The sequence below is a fragment of the Protopterus annectens genome, chromosome 5.part0 (assembly GCF_019279795.1).
Source record: "Protopterus annectens isolate FY-2018-M chromosome 5.part0, PAN1.0, whole genome shotgun sequence".
NCBI lineage: Eukaryota > Metazoa > Chordata > Ceratodontiformes > Protopteridae > Protopterus > Protopterus annectens.
Genome location: NC_056735.1, coordinates 612,874,172 through 612,894,228, shown reverse-complemented (window position 1 = coordinate 612,894,228; position 20,057 = coordinate 612,874,172).

Genomic DNA, 20,057 nt, shown 5'->3' with positions numbered 1-20,057 from the left:
AGGAATTTCTTTGTCTCTATAAGATGTCACTGTGTTTGTGCCCATGCCTAGTGGCCAACTTGTCAAAGACAATTTCCAGTGCCTTTGTCTTGGCTTATGGTATATCAGTGATTTTGCAATGCACCTGTTTCATCATCCTATTATTGCCACCCACTGCACTGATGTCCTGTATCTGTACCTGATACATATTGTCTAATTTACCCTTAAGTATATTCATGCTATGTGTACATATGGCCTGTATTAGCACCTCTTTTCCTACTTTACGAACTTCTTCAGCTGTTGCTATTCATGTTGTCACATGCTAAGAGATGTACACATGTGGGTTACATACACAAATTAATGCATGTATGGATGGCAATTCATATCAGCCAATACTTGCATGCAAAGTGTTCCCATGTGGTATCCACAGTCCGTCATAGGGTGATTGTTCTAGCACTATGCCATAGTGTGAAACACAACAAACCAGAGCAAAGCACCAAATTAAAGCTCAAAAACACAGTCATAAAGTAAAAATACAAAAATACACCAGTAATATTTATTGTAAACAATTAAAGCCATCAGGCAAAAAAGCCCTTTTTCAATCCATTAACACAAAAATTCCTCAATTCAAACATTTAAATACATTCCAAGAAAAACCATGGTTAATCAAATAATTAATAAACTAAAGATACAACTACACATTTAAGAACATACATTTCTAACACAGCCAATAATTAATTAAACCACAATATACAAGACATAAAAAAAATATTTAAAACATATTTAATGTATAATATAACACATTTCAATTCAGTTTCTGTGTTCTCTGTTTAATTATAGTCTTAATACTAATAGTGAAATTTAATCCTGTCCTTTTGTCGGCATTTAACTGTGACACCCATTTATACTCAGCTATTTCATATTTTCATTCATACAACATCTCCACCTCTTATAGTAGGAATTATTTTCTGTAAGACCCTAAACTTAAAAGCATATTCACCTTCCCCTATTTCTTTTAACATGTTATATATATATATATATATATATATATATATATATATATATATATATATATATATTACCTGTAGTGCAAATGGCTAAACATTTAAAATCATAGACTTTACATGTGATAGCATGAACAAAAGCAATACTTTGAATAATATATTTGGAAAAAGATCAATTATAAAATGGTACTCTGCTTTCCATTTTAAACCCCTTTTTTCAAGTTCTGTACTATATATAGCTATCAAACATACTTTTTGTTGCAGATGTGTAGTTAGAAATCTGGGCAATCATTTATCCACTCTTTTACATTAGGCTATCTGCCCTAGGGCATTTATAAGCCTAGCCAGAGTGTGTTTGGCTTTTGCCACCCATTTTAAATGAATTTTGCTATGCCCTTTTTCGAGGTTAGCATACTGTGCCTCTGTCTAACAGTGACACAGAAGTGATACCCGGGGTAAACCTACTATCTCCCATCCACTCATCAGGATTCCTCTTGAAGAGAGTCAATGAGGGACTCTGCCTAACCTGGGCTGGGATTTTATTCCAGAGTGAAGAGAGCCACTGGGTTATGAATCTGTCCCTCCAGCATGTCCTATTTATTTCAGTGCTGAGGTTCAAGTCTCTCGAGCACGTAGCTCGATGGGATTTGGATTTTCTGAGGTGCAGCATGTCCATTAATTCCGGGTTGGACATGGCTTTATACGTCAGGCACAGATCGCCTCTGAGCAGGCGGTATGCCACTGAGTAGAGCTGGAGTTTCTTTAACCGGGCAGCATATGGCATCTGTTTGAGCCCTTTGATCCTCTTAGTGAGGTACTTTTGGGGTCTTTCCAGTTGCTGCAGGTGTCTGGTAAGGTACATCCCAAAAGAGGCATTGTACTCAATTATGGGCCTGATGAGGGATGAGTAAAGAGGCACGATGACCTCCCCTGATCTAGATGTGAATCCCTTCATGATTAGGTGGGCTATATAAAATGTTTTTCTAACCACTTTGGCCACGTGGTTGTCAAATGAGAGATTGCTATCAACTTGGGTCCCCAGGTCCCTAATTACTTCTTCCGTACTTAATGGATTACCACCTATGTGGTAATTTGTGGGCACTTTGTATTTGCCAAAGGGGATGACTATACACTTTTTGGCATTTAGCTTGAGGCCATGGCTCTGGCACCAGTTGTCTGTTTCTATGAGGCCCTTTTGTAGGATGCTTGTGTTGGCTGGAGAGTCTATTATAGCGCCCAGTTTGCGAACTTGGTCAGCCAAAGTCCTTCCGTATTAGCCTGTACCTCAGAGAAATATATACCGAACAAGAGAGGTCCCAGGACTGAGCCTTGTGGGACGCCACTTGTAACTGGTTTGGAGTCTGACATGGCTCCAGCAATTCTAACCATGTGGGTTCTGTCCTTGAGCCAGTTTGCAACTCATCTAGTGACATAGGGGTTTATATTTAAGCTGGTGAGCTTATCTATAATACCCGAGTGGGGTATTGTATCGAAGGCTTTTGCAAGGTCCACGTAGGTTGTGTGGACCACCTTCCCCTCGTCAATGGCCTTGGTGACTGCTTCAAAGAAATCGACCAGGTTTAAGAGGCAGGATCTGCCCTTAAAGCCGAACTGGGTAGGATCCAGTGTCTGTAGGCAGACTTAGAGTCCTAAGACATCATCTGATTACTTCAGTATAGACAAATTACTTATATTAATATTTTAATAATTATATTTAACTTGCTCAGTTCTCCTGTTGTACTTTGTTACATAGCAGGCAATGTTAAGTTTAGTCATATAATTTCTATGATGAGAACCAGATGAAAAATATGACATAGCCTCATATTCACATGCACTGTCAATATTCCTCCATAATGAATCTGATATATCTATATTATATGCCTTCTCCTTGAATACATTTAATATATTTATTTCATTCAAGCAATCACTTTCCTGGGTAGTTGATCTACATACTTTTAAGAACTGACTCTTCACTATCCCTTTAAATGTATTACTGGGGTCCATACAATATATATGTATGTAAAAACTGATTCTCCTACACATCTTTTCTATAAATCTTAATTGAAAATTTCCAGTTTCCTAAACTTATTTTAATGTCTACAAAAAATCACCTCATTAGCAGAAAATAATCATTTAAGAGTAAGAAACTCAGTGCTATTATTTAAACATTCAACAAAGCTCAACAATCTCTCTCATAGATTCATAGGTTGGTACTAGGCTATTGACCCTAGGGCCTATACAAGCCTAGCCATAACAATCCCCTGGCTATTTCTTCCCACACTATTTACTTCCCTGGACCCCTGTCTAGCAGGGCAACTGGCGTGATCCCCAGGGTGAATTTCCTTTCCTCCATCCAATCGTCAAGGCTCCTTTTGAAGATGGCCAAAGAAGCGCTCTGCTTGACATGTATGGGCAGTCTATTCCAGAGTCTGGGGAGTCTCTGGGTCAGGAACCTATCCCTCCAGCATGTTTTGTTCATTGTAATGACAAGCTTTAGATCCTTGGAGCATGTGGCTCTGAGGGATTGGGATTTCTTTAAGTGTAGCATGTCCAACAGCTCTGGGTTTGACATGGCCTTGTATGTTAAGCAGAGATCGCCTCTGAGTAGACGATATGTGACAGAGTATAGCTGGAGTTTTTTAAGGCAGTCAGCGTAGGGCATCTGCTTTAGGCCTGTGATTCCTTTAGTGAGGTATTTATGCAGCCTTTACAGTTGTTGCAGATGTCTTGAGTGGTACATACCAAACTGGGCATTGTATTCTATAATGGGGTCTAATAAGGGATGAGTACAGTGGGACAATGACCTCCTTTTTCCTGGATGAAAAGCCCTTCGTGATGAGGTGTGCCACATAGAAGGATTTCCTGACTGTTGTGGCGATGTGGTTATCGAAGACGAGACCACTGTCCACCTGTGTCCCTAAGTCTCTTATCACACTTTCGGTGTTTAGTGTACTGCCACCTATGTGGTAATTCACAGGTACATGTTTTTCCCAAAGGGGATAACTATACACTTTTTGGCATTGAGCATGAGCCCATGGCTCTGGTACCAAGCATCTGTTTCTGTAAGGCCCTTTTGTAGAGTATCCACATCATTTGGGGATTCAATAATGGCTCCCAGTTTGCAGTTCTATTAAAAATATCTACAAAGTGCTTATAGAACTCACTGCAAGAAATATAATCTTCTTCCTACCTACATAATGCTATATTAGCATAAGCATTAGCAACTGGAGCACCCATTACAAAACCTGAAGATTGATAAAAAATTCATTATTAACGAAACATATAATTTCCATTATCCTAGATGCCATCTCACTGTATTTATGCAAATGATCTCTATCAGCTTGCACACCATACTCACAAGTATAACTGTAAATAAAGAAGTAATGTCTAAAGTGACTAAATATATAAATCTTGCTTAGCATTTTCCTGCCAGGCATACAAAGTTTGGAGGACATCATTTGTATCTTTGATATAACTTTTCACAGTCATTACCCAAGAAAATGTGTCTCATTGGTGGATGTAACATATCCTTGTACTTTGCTTTACTTTGGGAAGACCATATAAAACAGGAAACTTTGGTATAATTAGATACATATAATCCTAAAAATATAACAAAATGTTATTATATAGCTTCAGATCATATAACATATTCTTAACTTTGGATATAATACTAGTATTGTTTTTATCAACCTTTACATATGAGCAAGATGCTTCCAACAATTCATTTATAGCCAAACACGTAATCATATCTGTTGATTATAATTATGGTACCTCCTTTATCAGCCTGCTTTAACATTAAATCAGGATTTTCTTGTAACATACTCACTGCAGTATTTTCTAGTTTATTTATATTATTCCATTTAGGAGCTGGTTCACTGTTATATAACTCATTAATTTGTTGTTCACATATATTATAAAAGCTGCTATAACAGATTGGGTTACAAACATTAAAAGTACTAGATCTTTTTATGTTCTGTGGCATACTTACAGCTTGATCTCTAAACATCAACTTTAGATTTAAATTTCTCACAAAATCGAAAATCAGGAAGCACCTCCCACAAATCATCAGAAGCAGACTGAAAAAATGTAAACCTTTATTAAATAAACTTATATTGACTTCAGTTAGTATAACTGTTGAAAGATTGATAATAGAACTATCTTCAGTTACTTTTGGTGCCACAAACAACTCCACATTTGACAGCCAATTTGCCCTCTATGACTTTTTTCTCTTTGAACCCTTTTTCCTCTTGACAGATCTCATAACCATATTTCCACTTTTTTCCAGCAACAGTTTTACCTTGCATTGTCAGTAGAACATAGCTATAAAGTACACTCATGATGTTTAATGTTAATCACATTTTATAAAGTTAATATGACAGCATTATTTAATGCAACGAGTATTGACCCTCATCCAACTCAGGCATACATGAAACTTTCCACCAGATATTATAATAATATCACAATTCATTTTTTTTAGTAGAAATCAATTGAGTCTCAAATGGTCAAGCATTTCATTATATTTATATTAATGTTCAAACAAGTCTCATTCTCACTACTTTGTTTTCAGTGGTGAAAATTTCACAACAGTTCATTCTTAATAGTCATAAAAAGTAACACATAAGAATTAATTTTTTTGTTATTTCTTTAATAAAATTGGATACGTATTCCCATAAGGTAGAATTTAAGGATTCTTAAGCCACAAGTGACTATACCCATTTCAATATAGGCATAAAAGCTCAGTCTTTACTGAACTTTTCCATGTAACTGACTGATCTGTGTACAAAAATCAATAATCACATTTTCTTCAAATGGCTTTTCAGGCACAACACTATTTGATTCATACAATAAAGGTTTAATATGTACAGTTAAAGGTTTATTCAAATAGATATTTTCAGACAAACCAGGCTGCATATCAGGAATATAATTCTGCAAAGAATTCTATTGTAAATGCTCGTGTGCATGTTCATGGATGCCCAATCACTGTGCTAAGTTTGCATGTTTGACAACCAGTGACGTCTGAGCAGTTTGTAATTTAGGGAACAACAGTACTCATTACAGTTGGCTGCAAAACAAGGGTTAGCAACAAAATATGTTACTGACTATATAATCAACTGTGCTGTATGCTAATGAAGAAAAAATCATGGCAGAGCGATTCAAAAACATATAAAACAAGAGTGAACATGTCACTCTGGCTTTAGGTGTGAATTCCAACACATTATGGAATACAGCCTCAGGAAAATTTAAAAAATGTTAGGGGTTGCCATGCCCATTGTAAACTTGCATATGCAACAGGCTGTCACACACTATGCTGCTGCTGCTGCCAGACATCATCCTAGAAGACTCAGGGTTTTCAGACCACATTCAACCTACCACGGTCTACATGAAATATAAATAATTGACCTCAGCATGGAGGACAGAACACTGTACTGAAAACTTTAGATATCTGCCCGCCTCATCTGATGCCCCATGTGAATCATGGAAACCCATCCCAGTGGATACTAAGGGTATGTTCAGCTTTACATATATTAGCTACAGGGAGTTTTCAGTGACCTACAGGAGACAGAGTGGTGGGTTTAAAGGCTTCTGCCTCGAGAATACTCTACCAGTTCCTCATTGCAATGCCTCAACTTGTTGGAAAGCATATTTAGTTTATTTGTACTACACAGGAGAGAACGAATATTATGCAAAATATCTGTGCTATAACTCATTTCTCTGAGGTACAGAGATTCATGGGCTGCACCCACATTGAAATAAATGCTCTATCCAGAGAACTGAGATGGAGGTATCTGACGAGAAAAAGGCATCAATCCATCAACTGTCAGGTGGTCTGTAATGCAAAAAATATAATCTATAATGTGTGTGCAGGCCACGCAGACAGTTTCCACAGCTCCCACATATGGCATACCTGTCGCCTGTACCGAAGGTTTGCAAGGCATGACTTCCCACCAGGACATCTAGTGAGGAATGCAGAATATGCACTAGAACCACCTGAAATATCATATAGCATGTCTCTGGGCTGCTCAAATCATGGTTCTGCTGTCAGGATACATCTAGAGGTTACCTGCAAAATACTGTGTGTGCCATCTTACACAATGCTATACTTAGAAAACAGTTGCAGGAGGGTGTCCCAGGACAGGGGCCACAGTTCCCAGCACCACAGACACCGGCAGCTGACAAAGATTATGTGTCAGATGAGGAACCAGCAGCAGGGGGCAATGATGGCAGATGGAGGCAAACACAATATGCCATGGCACTGGCTAAGAGGCAACAGTTGTACATACACTCACCACTTAATTAAATTAAGAGTTAACAGACAACAAATGGTAATACTGATGCATAAAACCAGACTTTGCTTACTCATGCAATGGCTGGCTCCTGAGAGCATCAGATATAGGCAGCCTTACACTAGGACATTCTCAGGAACAGTAGCAAGGTGGGTGATGAACTTGTAATGAAGATAGAGTACAATATATAAATAGAAGTAAGTAGTAAGTAAAAATCAATTATACCTACACAAAAATATCATAATGATAACTTGCAAATATAGACACAATGATGATCCATTCAAACATTATAAACTATTGTTAATTTCTTATGCATTTGTTGCCACAATGTGCATCAGGCATAAACAGCTCATGTCAAACAACCCCATAGGGTACAGGGCAATGTGAGCATTATCTGCACAAGCAGATAGTTAAGGTATACGTACAATTTTATTAGTACAGAATGTAAATGAATAAACTGAAACACAAATAACAACTTGAAGTTCTACAGTACAAGAAAGATTTTTGCTTAAACCATGCTTTGCATGCTCAACAGACAAAATCTGCTCATTTTAGACATTCCTTCAGAGATCAGAACAATCTCAGCATCATCTGCACAAGGGAGTGAATAAGCTGTCCTACACTACTACTGCTACAACTACAACGACTACTATGGAAGGTAAGCATACTAAAAAAGATAACAATTAGTACATATCCAAATGAAAACAAGACCTTAGACTAGAGTGGCTTTAGCTGGCCTCTTTCTGTATCAGACATAGGCAACAATAATTCAAAGGGTAGGGCATAGTCATCAACATTTGTACAGTGTGGGAGGGGGAATATAGGAGGGCAAGTCTCACACAGAGGAACTGTGTATGAGAGTGAGATAATGTCATAGCAATTCTGCACTCTCAGTGTCAGTATCTCCAGATATATTGAAGTCCATTTTGAAGTGTGTGTGTGTGTGTGTGTGTGTGTGTGTGTGTGTGTGTGTGTGTGTGTGTGTGTGTCCATGTGTGAGGTAGCATGCTCAACCTGAGGTGTACTGTGTGTGGGTCTGCAGGAACACAGCAACATCATTTGTGCCAGTACTATGCCCTGGCATCCTGGACACATGCAAGCATTGCATGGTAAAAAAGCAAGTTTATTGCGGATGCCCATGATCATGTGAGCTACCTCTGCCAGAAGTTACACTGCTAATTCCATGACACTGGATTAGTGTTAAAGTGCTATCTAAATAACCATGTTTGCTGCATGAGCTGTCATCACAATTATGTCCACAGCCATGACCACATGGAAGACCACATCTGGGTATGGACACATCCACCACTGATGTAGCAGTAGAATTGCTACCACCGTGGGAGCAGAATTTGGCCTGTCCATGGCACAGCAGAATGCATGGCATGCAGTAGTCTAAGTATCACTTCTGAGGTCTTGGTGGAAGTTGCCTGTGCTTCCTCAACAGCCCTGCACATATGTTGAGTTGAGACTACTGATACACCAACCTCAGGGGAGGGCCAAAACCATACATTCTCTGAGCTCCTTTACTGACACCCTTGTATGGTACTTCACTCTCATGATTGCTTGGGTGAGAGTCCATCATATCTCCAGCTGGGACAACCACACTACCCTGATCAAACATGCCCCCATCAGCCTATCCACTCTCAGATAATTCTGTGTTATGGGTATACGTAGGCATAATGACTGTGGCCATACTGGCTGATATTCCCCCCCCCCCTGCAACCCCAGAATATTGCTGTTCTTCCCAGCAATCATCACCACAGGCTAATATTCCCCCAACATCAGATGGAGGGAGGTCCACAATGCTGGTGCCAAACAAAGCTTCACCTGTGAAAACACCAAGAAAAACAAGCACAAAAAAGTACTAAAATACTTAAGCCAAAAGAAGTCAAACACACATGCAAATGCTATGATCTCAGAGAGTACTACATGTAACTAATACAAAAAAAATGCCCATAATATGTGCAGGTGGTCAATGTACTTCAATGCCAGATGTACTTAGACACAATTTTAGTTGATGTAGGTATTGTAAGCATACAACGTAAAATAAATTGTAAAGATGGGCATAATACATTTTTGAATGGCATACCTTGGGCATCAATAGTGGAAATTCACTGGATCTGCTCCACCTCTGCCCCATCATGCAGCACTGCACTGTGAAACTCTTCTGAGCTGCCTGGATCCCTAATAGTTGACAGGATCTCCTCAATCAGAATGAGTGGTGGTTCGGTAGATGGCCTACCATCACTAGCCCTTTACTACTGTGGCACAGCCTTTGGTCTGTAAGTAGATTTTATTTAATCATGTTAGTGGACCTATGTCAGACTGTATGGTATACAAGTCCCTGACCATTAACAGCACTGATATTGTTGACCACCTGCTATCAGACACAATTATGGAAGGGAAGTTACAATAATACTAAAAAAGCTCTTTAACATGTGGATGTGTGTGTTGACCAACCCCCTTGAAATGCAAATAAGATAACTTTCACAGAAGTTATTTGAAAACATTGCAGGTACACAACACTAATTGCACTCACTACAAATAATTTAGCAACATATTAAGAGGTAGTTATTGGATGAAATACATACTTTGAAAGATTTTAAACTCTGTCCTATGTATTCCTAATCAAAACTGCTGTCCGTAATTTGTTTGGCAGCACTTAGGAAACCAAGCAATTTTCCCTAGCACGATGGAAGTTCCACAGCCCCATGTTCTGCTTATATGTGTAGACTACCCCCATATGGACACATGGACTATACTAATTCGATCTCAATTCATTATTATTATCATTTCTGAACCACTCAATTTGCACTAAACGCATCGGAGATAAGCAAGGTATTGGTTACTACACAATGACATGCACATGCCTAAGCAGTAGAAGAGTGGGTATTAAGAGTTTTGGCTAGGTAATGTCTTGTCTGTGTGGCTCATTAGCAGTGCTGACTGGTTAATGATGTGCTCAACATAAAGAGAAGTACATTTTGAGAGGGTATGTCAGAGTAAGAGGTCTTACAAAGAATTTTAAGTTATATTTACTCATTTAGGACTGAACCTTGATAAGCATTTTTGTCAACATTTTGTAAGAATATGAAGTGCCTGTACGCACATCTCACACATGGGATGAAGACTGCAAACTATGTGGCTGAATCCTACAATATATATACAAAGTGAAAACAATTGTTTATAATAATAGCAACCTTTATGATGCTCTTTGTACAAAAGAAATAAAATGAAGTAATGCACAGTAAGTGTTATTGGTAACTCTTGCTTTGCAGAAAGTTGTTTCTAATTTTATATGCTTTATCATTCTCACTTTTCCATTGATTACATTCACACAACTGTATTATGACAGGAAAAACAACAGTCTGATAGCATGGGTATAGAGCAGAATAAATGTACATTTCAGAATAAAAACACTAAGGACATGCTTAACTTTCTCCGTTATTTATTAAATGATTAAGTGAGGCAGCATGTTCATCAAGCCAATATTTCCTTGTAATGTCATAGATGCAGTGTTCAGATCTTGTGAAGATGTCATCAACAGGAAAGTAGGGATCCTTACTGCAAACATTTTACTTGCATAAAATATAAAGTTGACAAATAATTACATTGATTTGTGAATATCTTTTGTTTGCCTTCATCTATTGCATAATGGCTGGCATTGAGCACTGTTGACAGCCATCAGCACCCTGTATTGAATGACAGTTCCCATCCTAAGACAAAAACTCAAAATTTAACTTTGCATGTACAAAGACTTAGCCATCAGTCATGAAACAACACTGGTAATGGTGCAACATGCATATTATTTTAGACTACCAAATGCAGAAAACTGCAGTTCTGTTATTACAGAAGGAATGTCTCAACATCTTATTGAAGTATGTCCTGAATGACAGCAGAAGGGCTTTCACCCACATTAGGGATATTTTTCTCTTATATGGCATAATACATGTGGTCAGTGTAACATCCATGTACTATGTATAACTGACTGATTCACTCCAAGTGTTAATGAAGTATGTCCTGAATGACAGAACATGAGATGCAGGGTTTGAATCTACAGTAGGGATATTTTACTTTTATGAGGCACAAAACATATGACCCATTTTTCTTCTTTACTCTAATGTAATGTGACCTATGTGCCATCTGCATTTCTCACATCACTAATTATACTAATAGAACATTTCTGTGTGCATGCTGTGAAATAAATAGTAGATGTGCATACCATGAGGAAACAAAACTAGCAAAGTAATTTGTTTGTGTCTTTCGGCTTTTCTCGGTTAGGGGTCGCCACAGCGGAACTCGGGTCCGCTAATGATTGGCAGTGGATTTTTACATGCCGAGTTGCCAGCCCTGATGCACAACCTTCAGCGAAGTTATGCCCATAAAACTAGCAAAGTAATAATTTATTTAAATATAAAGAACACAGCAACACGGCTTACAAAACAAGTGTGAACACTGCTTCAGTGGCATATCTGTATAATGTACAAGTGTAAATCATCCTGGCATATCATGAGAAGAACACTCCATCCTGTGGCCCTTTCCTTAGTATTTGCTCTGATATAAAACAATAATGCTGACAGGTAAAACAACAAAACATCATACACATGCACAGCAGGTGTATTATTTTTAAGCTTTGTGCACCAGTTGGAATGGAGCACTGTCAGTGTTCAGGAATGACTGTAGAAAAGTGGCATTTCACATCACATGGACAAAACTAAAAAAAAAAAATGCATGTGCTAAGACCTTGACAGAGATCGTGCAAGTAAGTCTGGCTTTGGCATGCAACAAAAAAATCTGTATCTCAAATGATTACTCTACTGAAGGAACTATTTATACTGCAAAAGTTACAGGGTTGTGACAAATAGTTATATTTCCAGTCAGCTGCACTTTTGTAGTCCTGGCATTTCTCAGTTGGAGTGTCAATTCTCCTGTAGTGCTAATAGTTAATATACAGAATTGTTCATGTTGCATTTTGTCATGGGTTTGATACTAAAATGGTATCACTCGCACTTTATTTTTTATGTCACACCAAGGCATCTTGTCATACTGAAACAAAATGTACATCATTTCTCAATGATGTGTTATTTTGAGTGAAAGCATGAGGTGATACACATGTAATGTGAATTTAACATAGCTAGATGGGCTTTCCAGAGCCATATGATGTTCAAAGGTTCATAGGTTGGTACTAGGCTATCGGCCCTAGGGCCTATACCAGCCTAGCCATAACAATTCCCTGGCTATTTCTTCCCACACTATTTACTTCCCTGGACCCCTGTCTAGCAGGGCGACTGACATGATCCCTGGGGTGAATTTCCTTTCTCCCATCCAGTCATCAACGTTCCTTTTGAAGCAATATAAGAAGCAATTACCATTACACAATAGCAAAATAATGCTTACATGTTGTGATTACTTCTTATTGAATGTTACACTTTCATAGCTTTTCTTATTGTCATGTTTAATCATATCCATATTCATTCACAGACATAACATTTACCAATAAACTCCATATGTATGAGTATTTTGTGGCATGAGTTCCATCACAGTACAGGTGTTTCATGAAATGTCCCACATCTCCCATGAACATACATATCAACTACTATGACTTCAACAGCTGTAACAATTTATGCATAAAAATACATTATTTTTCTGCTCCACATAACTATTGTTTTTCTTTGGCATATCCTTGAAGCTTGCAGTCTTTAATAATTTTGATGTGTTCCTTGTCTTACTTCCTACCCTTTGCCACTGCCACAACTCTTATTGTGCCCTCTTTTAGCACTTGTAGGAAAAGCACGTTCCATAAAGTTTTGCATTTGTCCACACACACACACACACACACACACACACACATATATATATATATATATATATATATATATATATATATATATATATATATATTATTTATGCATTGGGATTTTGACATGTGTCTGTGTGATTTCAAAATTTGTATTACCTGCACACATTTTCCAATAATACATGATTGTCCTCATGATTTTTCATCTTGAACATACATGAATTCATTCAGTGCAATGTAAAACAGTATAAACATGCACCATCCAGTTGTTGGTAGGTGTCACCTTCATTGTATTCCTGATTTACCCATCGGTTGTTGTGTTGAGCACTCTCACTCACTTCTAGCTCTCTAGTTGCTTATGTACACTCTTTTGTTTACAATGTGCACATACACAGATTGAGCACTTCCTTATCTCGGCATGACCACAAGCCTGTGCTGCAGGCTCATGCAGAGGCAGCTTGTTGGTTTGTGTGCCTTGATTTCCTGCATATTTGATTAGAAAGAAAATTGCTTACAAATGCTTTGATAAATTATGCTAAAGAAATGTGGAGTAAGCACACTTTTAAATTTAGGTTCTTACAGAAAAATATTCCTACTATAAGGGGTGGAGATGTTATATTAGAGATAGAAATAGCTGAGTATAAGTATATGCAATGGCTGAATGCTGACAAAAGACTATGGTCAAATTTCACTTTTATTATTAAGCTATACTTAAATAGAAACAGCAGAAACTAAATTGAAATATGTTAGTTATATATTAAATAAGGTTTTATATATATTTTGTATATGTTGTGGTTTAATTAATTATTGGCTATGTTAAAAATGTATCCTCTTAAATATGTAGTTTTACCAACATTGGTTAATTAATTAGGTAATTAATCGTGTGATTTTTTCTTGTAATATATTTAAATAATTGCATGAGATTTTTGTGTTAATTTATTGAGAAAGGTCTTTTTTGCCTGAAAGCTTTGCTTCTTTATAATAAATATTACATGTGGTGGTTTGAAGCTGTTGTTTTTTTGGATTTATACTAAGCTATAGCACGGCAGCTGTGGGCATGTGATTCATTCATGCTGTCTCTCATGCCTGTATCAAAAGCACGGTATCTGTCTGGTATACTGGAATTCCACTAACACCTGCAACCTGTCGTGCTGTCTGTGTGATTATGTCACAGTCAGTAGATACCTTTACAGTAGGACTGTGACAGACCCTGCCTGTACAATATAGGCTACATTCCCTGTACCTTGTATGGCAGAACTCTCTTGTTTGAACTAAAACCTGTCCTGCCTGTTCCCTGTGTCCTGCGTGGATGAACTTCCTCAGCATGTTAGTCCTTTGTCATGGTCTGTGCTGTGTCATCACATACACTGTACTACCATGTAACACTGTCAGTTGCTGCCATACCCACTTGAGTGTAGACAGCAGTTTTAAGGTCCATTACTACTTATCCCATATGGCATTGCATGCTGATATCCACTATATTATGTTTTTCTACCATGCTGTCTGTAAAGTTCACTCTCAGTAAAGGAGTCATTGATTCTATCATGCTAAAATGATGCTTGAAGCATGGCTATTATTCTAATGAGGTGATTGCAAGATCAACTCTGAAATGTACCATGGTCTGGGCAGTCACACTGGGTACGTGTACCTGGGAATCTTGGCAACACTAATTATAGTCTGCATTGCTCTAGTGACCATGGTGACTGCACTACCCAGCTGCCCATTATACTTCTGTATGGGCTTTGAAGTTTCACAGTGGGGGCATGCCTGTGGGGCATGGCTCATCATCCTGCATCTCTCAACTGACCACATGCATCATGCTACTATTGAGGGGTACCGTACTACCCTGCTGTCTGTCAATGAATATTGCAGAATATTGCATGATGTTTGCAACATGAAGCCATGTGACTTTGCTAGCATTTTTACTCCTAGATTTGACTTGATAAGTGGACATGGCTACAGTAGAGTCAGACTCTGCAAGGACTCCCACATGCTACAGCAGGGAGTGAGAGATATTTTCACACCTCTGCACATGCAATAAAGGCAGTGCTTGCTGTAAAGTATGAGGGATCCCAATATAATGTGAATGTTTGACAACATGCTACAAACCGTTTAAGCACAAACCAAATAACAAAAGCAGACGCACGGAAACCACTACGAGGTGAGAAAGATTTAATAATTTAGCTCTTTTGTCAGTTATTCACAATGACTTCATCAAAATAAAATTCAGTGTAACAAACACATTATATATGGCCCCAAGTTCCTAGTTAATCTATTAATCAATAAATTCTAAGTGTAAAATTTAAAGTGACAGTGCTATTTACACATCTATACTAAAAACCTATACTAAATATACACATTGATTGACAATTTTATAATATTGTATTAAATCATCCTGACTAAACTTGTATAAGTGTTCTTAAAATCCTATACATGCATAAACCATAAAAAAGATAACACATAAAATGCCAGTAGGTATTAGAAAATGTCATCAAAGATGAAACTCTGATTTTAATTTTAAGTAACTAGCCAGGGACATGACCTCATTCAACCCATGGGGGTTGGTAGCATTCACCCTCAATTGCCACATCAATTCTTTGTATTCTAAGAATGTATCACTCGGTCCCCCTCTTTCACTATCTACATGCTCTAAAACAAAAAATCTGAAATTATGTTCCGGAAACCTACTAAGATGTTTTGCCAAGGCATTGTTGTTATTACCTCTGCCAATGTCATATGTATGTTGATAAATACATGTTCTGAAGGTGTTTTTGGTTTTCCCAATATAGTATCTTTCACAAACATTTGGCACAATGCAATATACACCACATTCTTGGTGCCACAATTACTTTTGTGCCAAGACCGTACAATACCATAAAATGGTATTTCCACCCTGTCCCCTTCCATTATATATTTACATTGAGAACAATGGCCACACTTTCTTGTAAATCCACCATTTTGGGTACCCCCCCATCCTTTTTACATTCCAACATGTTTTTAATACAGGTGCTTTTTTTATATAATACGACAGGTTTTTCTCCTATCTTGTCTCCCACATGTTCATCATTTCTTAGTAAAAACAATTCTTATACAAAATGTCTTTAATTTGTGAAAACTGGGGGGGGGGGTGGTAAAAGTCAGAATCATTGCTCTCCCAAAGGTATTTTCATTATTATTTGCATTACTTCTTACATTGTTCTCATTGTCAACCCGCCCTTGTGGATACGTACCCAACCCCAACAGTGGGAAAAAATACCCTGACACTCTCTTGTGGGTGACCTCCTTCAACATTGGTCCCAAGAACTCATGTGGGTGCCCTCTCTTAACCGACATATTCAATAAGACATCCCTTTCTTGAAAAAAACATATCTAACTCACTAACCATCCTTGCTAGTCTAACCCCCTGTCCCTCACCAGGGATTTTTTCTGATGTATAGGGTGGCTACTTTCAAAATGGAGTAGAGTATTTGAATATTTTGGTTTCCTGTAAATGGTTGAAGTGAATTTCTTCAACTCTTTATTTTTGTTGATCCGAATGTCAAGATAGTTCATATACTCTGTGCTGGTGTACATCGTAAACCATGAGAATGTAGTATTGGTGTTGAGATAGTTGAAAAACTCATTGAGTTGGTCCTGGCTACCTCCCCACAAAATCAGGATATCATCCAGGTACCTGCCATAAAATTTACACAACTTGTACCCATCTGTTGGGAAGACCCTGGTCAACTCCCATTGCGTCAACACTATGTTTGCAAACATGGGGGCACAAGTTGCCTCCATGGCAACACCTGCAGTTTGTCTAAAAGAGTTGGCCTTCAAACAAGATGTAATTATTTTCATGAATGAGGTCCAATAGTGTCCTAAATGTAAGTATTCTATTGTGTGATAACTGGGTATGATGAGTAGTGCTGACATATGTATAGTGACCTGAGGAGGCACCATCCAGATTTTCTATGCCAGTCTGAAGAAGTTGAGAACAGAGGGTGACAATATTATTGTAAACAGTCTTTTTTGGTGTATCACTGTATAGTGGGCCTTGCACCTATAGCTGAACAAATGTCTTTTGTTCTCAAGGATATTCTGTCCTCATTACTGGTTGCTTTATAATTTCCAGCATCTTGGGAGACTAAGTGAAAATAGATGCCTCTGCCAAAGGAAGCAGGCTAGGCTATCCACATGGCAAAGTAATACTGTATTATTGTAATAAAATGCTGTATTAAAACTGTGTGCAATAGCATTGAGCAATTGGACTTTTTTTCTTTTTAATGTAATAATATATATCTATATCTATCTATCTACCTACGTACCTATATAAATAAATATATGGGATTCCTGAGATTAGTCAGCTGGTAAATTAGTTTATATTTTTTTACCAACTTAATTTAGTCACCAGCAAAGATGTTAACATTTATGCGAAATTGCTATAATACGAGGTTGATGAATATGCCCTTTTCCTGACATTGTACACCCTCAGAATTGGTATATTTACTCACCAAGGGATATGAGAGGCATAATGGAACTTGCTCCTGCAAAAGACATGGTTTTGGGTTTGCATACTGTAAGGTTATGTCATGGAGTATGATCAGGGTTCTACCAATACTTTTTTTTTGTCATTCTTTTTTGTCAACATTTGCTGTTTCAGTTTAAGTACATAAACCCATCCATTGCTTAGTTGTTCCTTGGTTCTGTAGATGTTTTTACTGTACTACAATAGTAACGTATATCATTTATACCTGCAGTTGTATATGTGTGTTATTACTTGTTATATAGTCAGTGTTCCACTGCAGTTACAATATGTTGCTTTTGTGGTTTGTTTTCTCCATCACTGACCATTGTATTTTAACCTTGTTTTTTTTTTCTCCTTTTTCCATTGCTCATTATTATATTGCTTTGCTGTTTTGCTTTTCTACATCTGTCTTGTTTTTCTGCATTATTGGCTGTAGAGCAGGCAGAGGTGAGGTGATGGTCACCATGCTCTGCACCTAACACAGTGCTAACCACTCAGTTACCAGTAGCCCGGTCTCTTTGTAGGGTGACCAAGGTCACTCTGTGGAAGACAACCTGAGGGGCTTTCTGGTGGCATCCATTGCTGTTTCTCTGTTGGGTGGTATAGTCTCCTAATTAGAATGCTACAAAGCAGCTCTCCTAGTTCACCTGGCATGTGTTTGGTGGCTGCTAAGGACCAAGGTAGAACAGTGACTCAATGCCCACATTGGCATCATTGAGTACCTGCTCATGTGGTTGGTACAGTCATGTTGTCAGCCTACCTTGACCACCAGAAAGAGAGCCTACACATAATGCCAGCCCTAAAGTTGACTGACTTCTGGGTACTTATACCCTCTGGGCTGACTCAGTAGGCCCTCTTCACCCCACCCTATCACCATCTTTGTGTTCCCTTCCTTGTGTGTCACTCCCCATTCCCTGTCTGTAGTTCAGTTCTTCCATCACCAGTTGTTCACCTTATGCCAGTCTGCATCTCTCCATTGTTCCCTACCTTGTGTGCCACTACCTACCCTGTCAGTCTTTTATTATGTTATATGTTTGTTTGCCTCAGATGGTATGCATATACCCTCCTTCCTATGCATTACTTACTCATGTTATCTTCCTCTCCACCCTTCTGGAAAGAATGCACCTATCCCAAAAAATACCCTGCTTGCACTTCCCCCATACCATTATTCTCTTCTTTATGAGTACCTCTCTGCTAGCTCTTCTCCTTTTCCGATTGACCTATCACCCCACTTTATTCCCATTTATATAATAAAATCAGGAGACACTGTGCTGTAGAGCCCTTGTGTGGGCTCCCAACTGTGACCATGGTGCAGCTCTAGGGAGCATCAACCTGTGTGTGAAGAAGCATATCAGCAGTACACTACTTGCATACCAGTGTCTATGAGTAACATTATCAGTCATCGTGTGATTTTTCAGTTGTCAGGTGACAGACATTTTTCTGAATGACAGGATATTCATTAAGTTTCACTGTCCTCGATATGATGCACTATGTCATCACTCTTGCATACAAGTTCTCTGTCAGGCCATTATGGTGTGTACTGCAGAAGGGTTGCATTATGCCTCTTTCTGAATACACTCCCCCATAATATGTTTTGTAGTACATATCTTGTCATATTCTCAGATGTGCATGCACACACATGCCAGATGAGCACCTGTGACATATTAAAACATGTAATGTGTGCAATATTGTATGTGCTATTTATCAAATGCTTAGGTCAATACACATGCACTAGATGGGCACCAGTGACATATTAAAACAAGCAATGTGAGTTGTAATGTATGTACGTTTTAACACATTTACAGTTGTGTATTCATGTGTCATATGGGCACAACTGACATACTTTAGCAAGTAATATGTGTTGCAATGTATGTGTTATTTATCACATGTTCACATGTGTATATGCATGCCAGATCGGCACCAGATAAGCAGAAGCTAAAGCAGAACCATAACTAGGATGGAACAAATGGGGTGGCTGCCTCTGGTGCAATTTGTTAGATGGAGTGATCTGCAGTTGCTGATGGGGATTAGGAGGAGTACTAGCATTTATTTTTAGAAGCCATGGGTGATATTACAGTTTCTTAATTGAATTCATTTAGTAGCTAAGTGTGTTACTAACTGAATCAAGTTTTGGACCACTTTTTTTTGTCAGCCTAATGTTGAAGATTACACCAGTCTGGGGACTGCCCAGTATACCAGATGACCTAGCTAAAGTTCTAGCTCATGAAAATAAAAGGTGCGCTAAAATGTGACCTCAATCTTAATGATTTTGTTACTTTTTGTCACACAATGTCTACTCTTTCAGGTGCATGATAAGTGGAAATGAGGCTATCTTCTTCATGAAAGAGCCACCTATATCTGAAGCAGCAGAATTTAGCAAAAAAATAGAAATTACACTGTGGAGCAGCTGGTGAGATACAAACTTTATGCCTACTAAGATGGAAAATTAGATGGATACATGATTAAAATGCTGCTAAGAAGGAGTT